This window comes from Myripristis murdjan, chromosome 10, assembly GCF_902150065.1.
Source record: "Myripristis murdjan chromosome 10, fMyrMur1.1, whole genome shotgun sequence".
Lineage (NCBI taxonomy): Eukaryota > Metazoa > Chordata > Actinopteri > Holocentriformes > Holocentridae > Myripristis > Myripristis murdjan.
Genome location: NC_043989.1, coordinates 30589822 through 30595811, shown reverse-complemented (window position 1 = coordinate 30595811; position 5990 = coordinate 30589822). Strand labels below are relative to the sequence as shown.

General features: G+C 40.6%; 4 non-coding genes across 4 annotated transcripts; all 4 read left to right on the top strand.

Annotated features, from left to right (window-relative positions):
- Positions 1-3139: 3139 nt before the first annotated feature.
- On the top strand, positions 3140-3211 carry trnat-cgu (transfer RNA threonine (anticodon CGU)). The gene has a single exon. It is a non-coding gene; the product is annotated as a tRNA-Thr (tRNA).
- Positions 3212-4092: 881 nt separating this feature from the next.
- trnat-cgu (transfer RNA threonine (anticodon CGU)) lies at positions 4093-4164 on the top strand. Its single transcript has one exon. It is a non-coding gene; the product is annotated as a tRNA-Thr (tRNA).
- A 447-nt stretch (positions 4165-4611) lies between these two features.
- trnat-cgu (transfer RNA threonine (anticodon CGU)) lies at positions 4612-4683 on the top strand. The gene has a single exon. It is a non-coding gene; the product is annotated as a tRNA-Thr (tRNA).
- A 1003-nt stretch (positions 4684-5686) lies between these two features.
- Positions 5687-5758, top strand: trnat-cgu (transfer RNA threonine (anticodon CGU)). The gene has a single exon. It is a non-coding gene; the product is annotated as a tRNA-Thr (tRNA).
- Positions 5759-5990: the final 232 nt, after the last annotated feature.

Sequence of the window (5990 nt, the reverse complement as noted above, 5' to 3'; positions counted from 1 at the left end):
TCATTTTTATCCACATGAATGTTCAACAGCATGTTGTGGTAAATGCTGTCTACTCGTGAACCTCTAATGCAATTAAGGGCATAATTCAAGTGGCAAGGCATTGCTCTTGGAAACTGGAGATCATGGGTTCAGTCTCCATTTGTGCCTCAGAGGCGATTCCTGCTATCTCAGGCCACATCAGAAAGGTCCAGTGACAAAATGTCATCATGGTACAAGCCTCAGCTTGTCCTGAGGCTGAGGCACACAGTGTGTCTCACAAGATGTGCTTATCAGCAGTCTGTTGCGCAGCTGTTTAGATGAGCGATGGAAATTTGAGGTTTATTTTATTTTATTTTATTTTTTGCTATATATATGGTAAGTGAGAAAATAAAATAATTTATTTTTGTTTGTGTTTTAATTGAATATTTGAAGGGAAACCATTACTTTCATGTTGACATTAAAATTGTAGCATTTATTTTTTTACAGTTGTGTGTTGCTGCAATAGTAAATTAATTCTAAAAACTTTTTTAAAAAATATTTTGTCATATATTTTGGGTTTAATTCCCGTCAATGCCAATCAAGAGGTTGCTGAAGAAGGAGAAGGAGGCAGAGTCATTGTGCAACTGTCAGCTAGTCTTAAACCTGAGACGTTTTGTGTGTTGGATGTGCTTTTAAATGGCTTATTTGCATAAATTTCATAATAAATAAAGTGGAAAATCTGTGCTTGTCTTAAACAACTAAGTCACTCCAGGAAGGAAGGAATAGGGAGAATTCAAGCACAATCCCCACTGCTGCCGGATTAGTTACACCTGTTGGTTTCATTTCAACATAATTTTCAAGGGCATGCAGCTCGTAGTGCATCACCTTTTAACTTAATATTAAAAGCTCAGAAGAACCACAAGTCTAACAAACATGGTTTCTTCTGTCATGTTTTGTGTCATGCCTGTTGATTTGCCCACTTTTAAAATCTGTGAAAAAGGTGTGAATATCAAGAAGGAGAGAAATCAGACTACACATGGAAAGGATGTGATCTTGTGTCTTGATGTGTGTGACTCAAACCAATACTGAGTGTCTGTTTGCCGCCTCTATAATCACTTCAGTGCTGGTTTAAACCTCTCTTTGTTCCCATTTACTTCCACATCTGAATTGCACTCAGGATGGCAAGTCATCTCGTTCAGTGAGCCTTCTTGTTCTCCATGTTCTCAAAATACACTTGAAGATAAAATGCATTTCAACTTAAGATGCAATTGTAATAATGAACCCTTGACATTTGACAGCTGACATGACTTTGTGTGTTTACGTAAATTGTGGTGTGGATTTCTTTAAAGCTATGTTAAGCAATATCATGCATTTGGTTGCGGTTGAGTGCAAGTCTGCAGCTTTACCAGTTGAACTGAGGCTTGGACACAAAGTAATCAAGGAAATCGAACTGCCTTGTGAGAGTAAAACATGTCCTTCATTTCCATAAAAAACACACTTTTTTCTTTGCTTTTGTTGTTTACCAGCAATCTGCCAGGGGAAGAGTGGCTTTGTGTATTTACAAAAGGAGCTTGTGATGTCCAAATCCTCTAGTGGTCTAAAATATCACTTACTGTAGCTTTAAATTTAGACCTATTACACATATACCTATAGAAATATTGATCAATGAGGCCCATTTTGCTTGAGTGCACACAGTAGTATACAGTGGCGGTTCTGCTTATGTTGCCGCCCTAGGCGAAATTACTGGCTTGCACCCTTGTTACTACTCCTACCCCCTCCCCCCTTCACCCCACCATCAGGCGGGCCGGCCGCGGCACCGGCCGCTCACCGGTCAGATCCGGCAGACCTGACTATAGCCAGTGACTGCACTGTCAATATACAAGGAATACAAGGAAGTTTATTTGTCATTATACAACAGGTTGTATAACGAAATTAAAAATATAAATATAAATTCACTGTCAGTTTGTGCTGCAGAAAGATGAGATACATCAGTTACTGTACCTTCAAAAATCACTCTCTTTAACCATACTAATATTCAATTCTACCCCACACATCTTAAATATGTTCTGGTCTGTTGGACCATCTCAAAGTGTACAGGTCATCTTTCACTTTAGCACTTTACGACATGTCTTTGGTGCCCTGGTGGCACGCCGTGTAGAGCATGTACCACATAATACCAAGGTTAAGCCACACTGCCTGTGTATGAAACGGCCCTGAATCCACCAATGCTTCCCTGGCTTTCCAGGCTCTCTTTAATAAGGCAAAAATGCCAAAAAATGTAATCTTAATAATAATAAGAAAAAGAAGCACGGGTCATCTTTCACTTTAGCACTTTACAACATGTCTTCGGTGCCCTGGTAGCACGCCGTGTAGAGCATGTACCACATAATACCAAGATTAAGCCACACTGCCTGTGTATGAAACGGCCCTGAATCAACTAACGTTCCCCTGGCTACCCTCACACAGTCTGTTGTGTCCATTGTGTCAGTAAGTTTAAAACCTTAGAAAAACAGCCTTATATGTTAAAGGACGAGCTTTCAATGCATGACATTGTGAGCAATTTGCACCTAGTACTGCATTTCAGGTGACTGCTGTTTTGAATTAAAGTTGATGAAAATGCAAAGTTACCTGCCATAAATTTAATATTCATATTTCTGAAGACCCATGTGGCTCAAAAACACAGATTGCATTTATCACTTAAAGGCATGGTGGCCAAGCGGTAAGGTCTTGTAAGCCAAAGATCATCCGTTCAATTTCCATCCGTGCCTCCTCCTCCTCCGTGACTCCTCCAGCGACACCCTAGATTACAAATGTCAAATGGCAATCGTCATGTTCACTTGATGCTCAGTCATAAGGCATAAAAGATCTTGACCTGAGTGCCTATCCTTTGTTACAGAGTAATTTAGCTTAATTTGCTGTATCGACAGAGTGGCAGAGAAGGGAGCAGCTTACCAGTTCCGAATCCCTCACCGCATCAGCATCAGAGCCACGTGCATGAGTGCACGAGGATGTGAACAACTTGGTCAAGTTTTGAAATCTCAGGTTGGTGTTTAAACTATTTTGAGTTCAAAAAATTTGATGAAAGTCAACCTGCTCTGCAAATTCACCAATCCTGGTGTTAATAGTCATTGTTCAGAAGAACCTCATGCCTAAAGAACACAGATTCTTCTTGTATTTCATAGGCATGGTGGCCAAGTGGCAAGGCGTCGGTCTCGTAAACCGAAGATCATGGGTTCAATTCCCATCCATGCCTAGCAAGAGCTTGTGCAGATCACACTATTTGTTGTGTCAGCATGTTTAAACTCCAAAAGAAACAGCTTTTTTTTTTTTTTAATTAAACGAAGAGCTTTCAATGGCTGAGGTTGTGAGCAATTTGCACCTTAAGTTGAAATTGTTGATGAAACTGCAAAGTTACCTATCCTGCCTTTAATATTCACACATCAGAAGACCCACATGGCTAAAAAAACAACAAAAAACAGATTGATGTTTCTGACCATCTCAAAGTGCAAGTGTCAAGCTGACGTGTCACTGAGTCCCAAGAAACATGCTTTCTCTGGCTAGTTAACACCGAAATGAGACCATTTCCAGCTATTACATGGTTAATAACAATATGCAAGCATGCTCTAACACTGTATTACACAAATCCTAAGCTATCAGACTGAGTGCAATGCTATCAATCCATGCATTGCCATAAGATAGACTTGATGTTTTAGGCACATGCAGCTCATTTGGGGAACACCTTTTGCCTTAAGAGTCAAATTTTTGGAAGAATCAAATGGTTAAAAAAATGTTAAAAAAAATAAATAAACAAAAATCCTAGCACAATTTGCAGGAATGGTGGCAAGTGGCAAGGTGTTGGTCTTGTAAACCACAGAACATGGGTTCACACCTCTCATTTACAAAACCGCAGGGTGCTGATGCAGATGCTTGGCTTACAGAATAGAACAGGAATCAAAGGTCCAGCGTGATGGAGCGTTTAACACATCTGCAGTGCATGATGATCAAGCAGCAAAGTGTGCTGGAGCATCTCAACGGATAGTGGAAGGGCATCTTTTACCTTAATTTTCAAAGTTCAGAAGGACCAAAAAGAAACATAAATGCTTTGCAGGCATTCTTTTTTAAAGGATTGTTGCTGGCATGGTGGCCAAGTGGCAAGGCGTTGGTCTCGTAAACCAAAGAACATGGGTTCAATCCCCATCCATGCCTGTTGAGAGTGTAATGTGGCCCTCAGTCCAAAAAAAAAAAAATTTGAGGATGCACTTCTTGCAGAAATTTCATCAGAAAATACATGGAAGATCTATGTACTGTACCTCTATTCAGTTAGAAAAAGTTACACTGATTGTCCGTTCCACACAATCGTGGACTGTCCTGACCTCAGTGTCCATCCTAAGTGATAGAGTAATTTAGCTTCATTTACTGAAGCTACAGAATGGCAGAGAAGGGAGCCAGCTCACCAATTCCAGTCCCTCACTGCATCAGCACCAGAGCCACACGCACAAGTGTGCATGAGGATGGGAGCAACTTAATCAAGGTACTGAATCTCATGTGAGTGTTATAGCTGTTTGGAATTTGCAAGTTTTGATTTTGATTTAAAGTTACGAAGAGCCTCTTTCCTAAGTAACACCGATTGCAGTCATCCACTGCAGGCGTGGTGGCCCTGTGGCCAAGTGGCAAGGCGTCGGTCTCGTAAACCGAAGATCATGGGTTCAAACCCCATCCATGCCTGTGATGGGGTTCCTCCAACGTCCCCAAGGGACAGAAGCTGTGCAAGTGATCTTGTTGTTGAGTCTCAAAGAAAATGCTTGTTAGTAGAGCACTTTTACCTGTCTTGTTGATATACAGTGGACAAAAATGCTTTAACATTACATCACACAAATTCTAAGCTATCAAATATTCAGACTGGGTGCAAAGTTACTCTCCACTATGCATTGCCAAAAAAACTGCTCAGTTTTAAGCACATGCAGCTCAGTGGGGCAGCACCTTAGTCAAATTTCGGAAACACCAAATGTGTAAAATAATACTAATAGTAATACTACTACTAATAATTGAAATAATAATAACAACAATAACAACAATAAGAATAATAAGAATGACTATTATTATTATTGATAAGACAATTTGCAGAAATAGTGACCAAGTTGCAAGGTTTTGGTCCTGAAAAGCACAGAACATGAGTCATGCCTCTGCAAATAATGTGAACTCTAGCTCCATTTAACAGCAGCTGGTGTGTGTTGTGGCAACTGCTCTCAGGTACAAAACAGCAAGGTCGTCTTTCTGACCATCTCAAAGTGCAGTGGAAGAGCACATTTTACCTGCATTTTCAAAGTTCACTGGAACCACATATCTTAAAAGAAACATTTTCAAAGTCTTTTGCAAACATTTTTTGTTTTTAACACTTCTTACCACAGGCATGGTGGCCAAGTGGCACGAAAATCTATGCACCTTTCTTCAGTTACAAAAAATTGTATAAATTGCCCAAGTGGCACAACTTCGGTCTTGTAAACATCCCCATACAAGAGGTTGTTCCAACCACAATAGGTTCCCCAATCACTCACTGCATCAGTGTTAGAGGATGGGAGCAAATTGGTGGAGCTTCTGAATCTCAGCTTTTTTGAGTTCAAGTCTTGATCAATGTCCTCCTGCTCTGCAAAGTTGCCAATCCGAGCATTAATATGAATTAAATTCAGAAGAACCACCAAAAAAATACAGATTGAAGCTGTCTGTTGTGGGCATGGTGGCCAAGTGGCAAGGCATCGGTCTCGTAAACCGGAGATCATGGGTTCAAACCCCATCCATGCCTTTGTTGGCATATCACAAGGGTGAAATGAGAAAACCACAGGTGTTATGCAGTCCCCAACTTGACCTGAGGTTCTTACTTCAAATGCATGCTTCCTTGATGCCACAACAGTAATTGTGTTGGGAGCGCATGTGATTGTGAGGTGAGCCTCTGTGCAGCTTCTTCTGCACTGGCTTACACCCTTTCTCTCCTGTTTGTTTCCATATCTAAATTGCTTTGGGAGGGCATGTCGTCT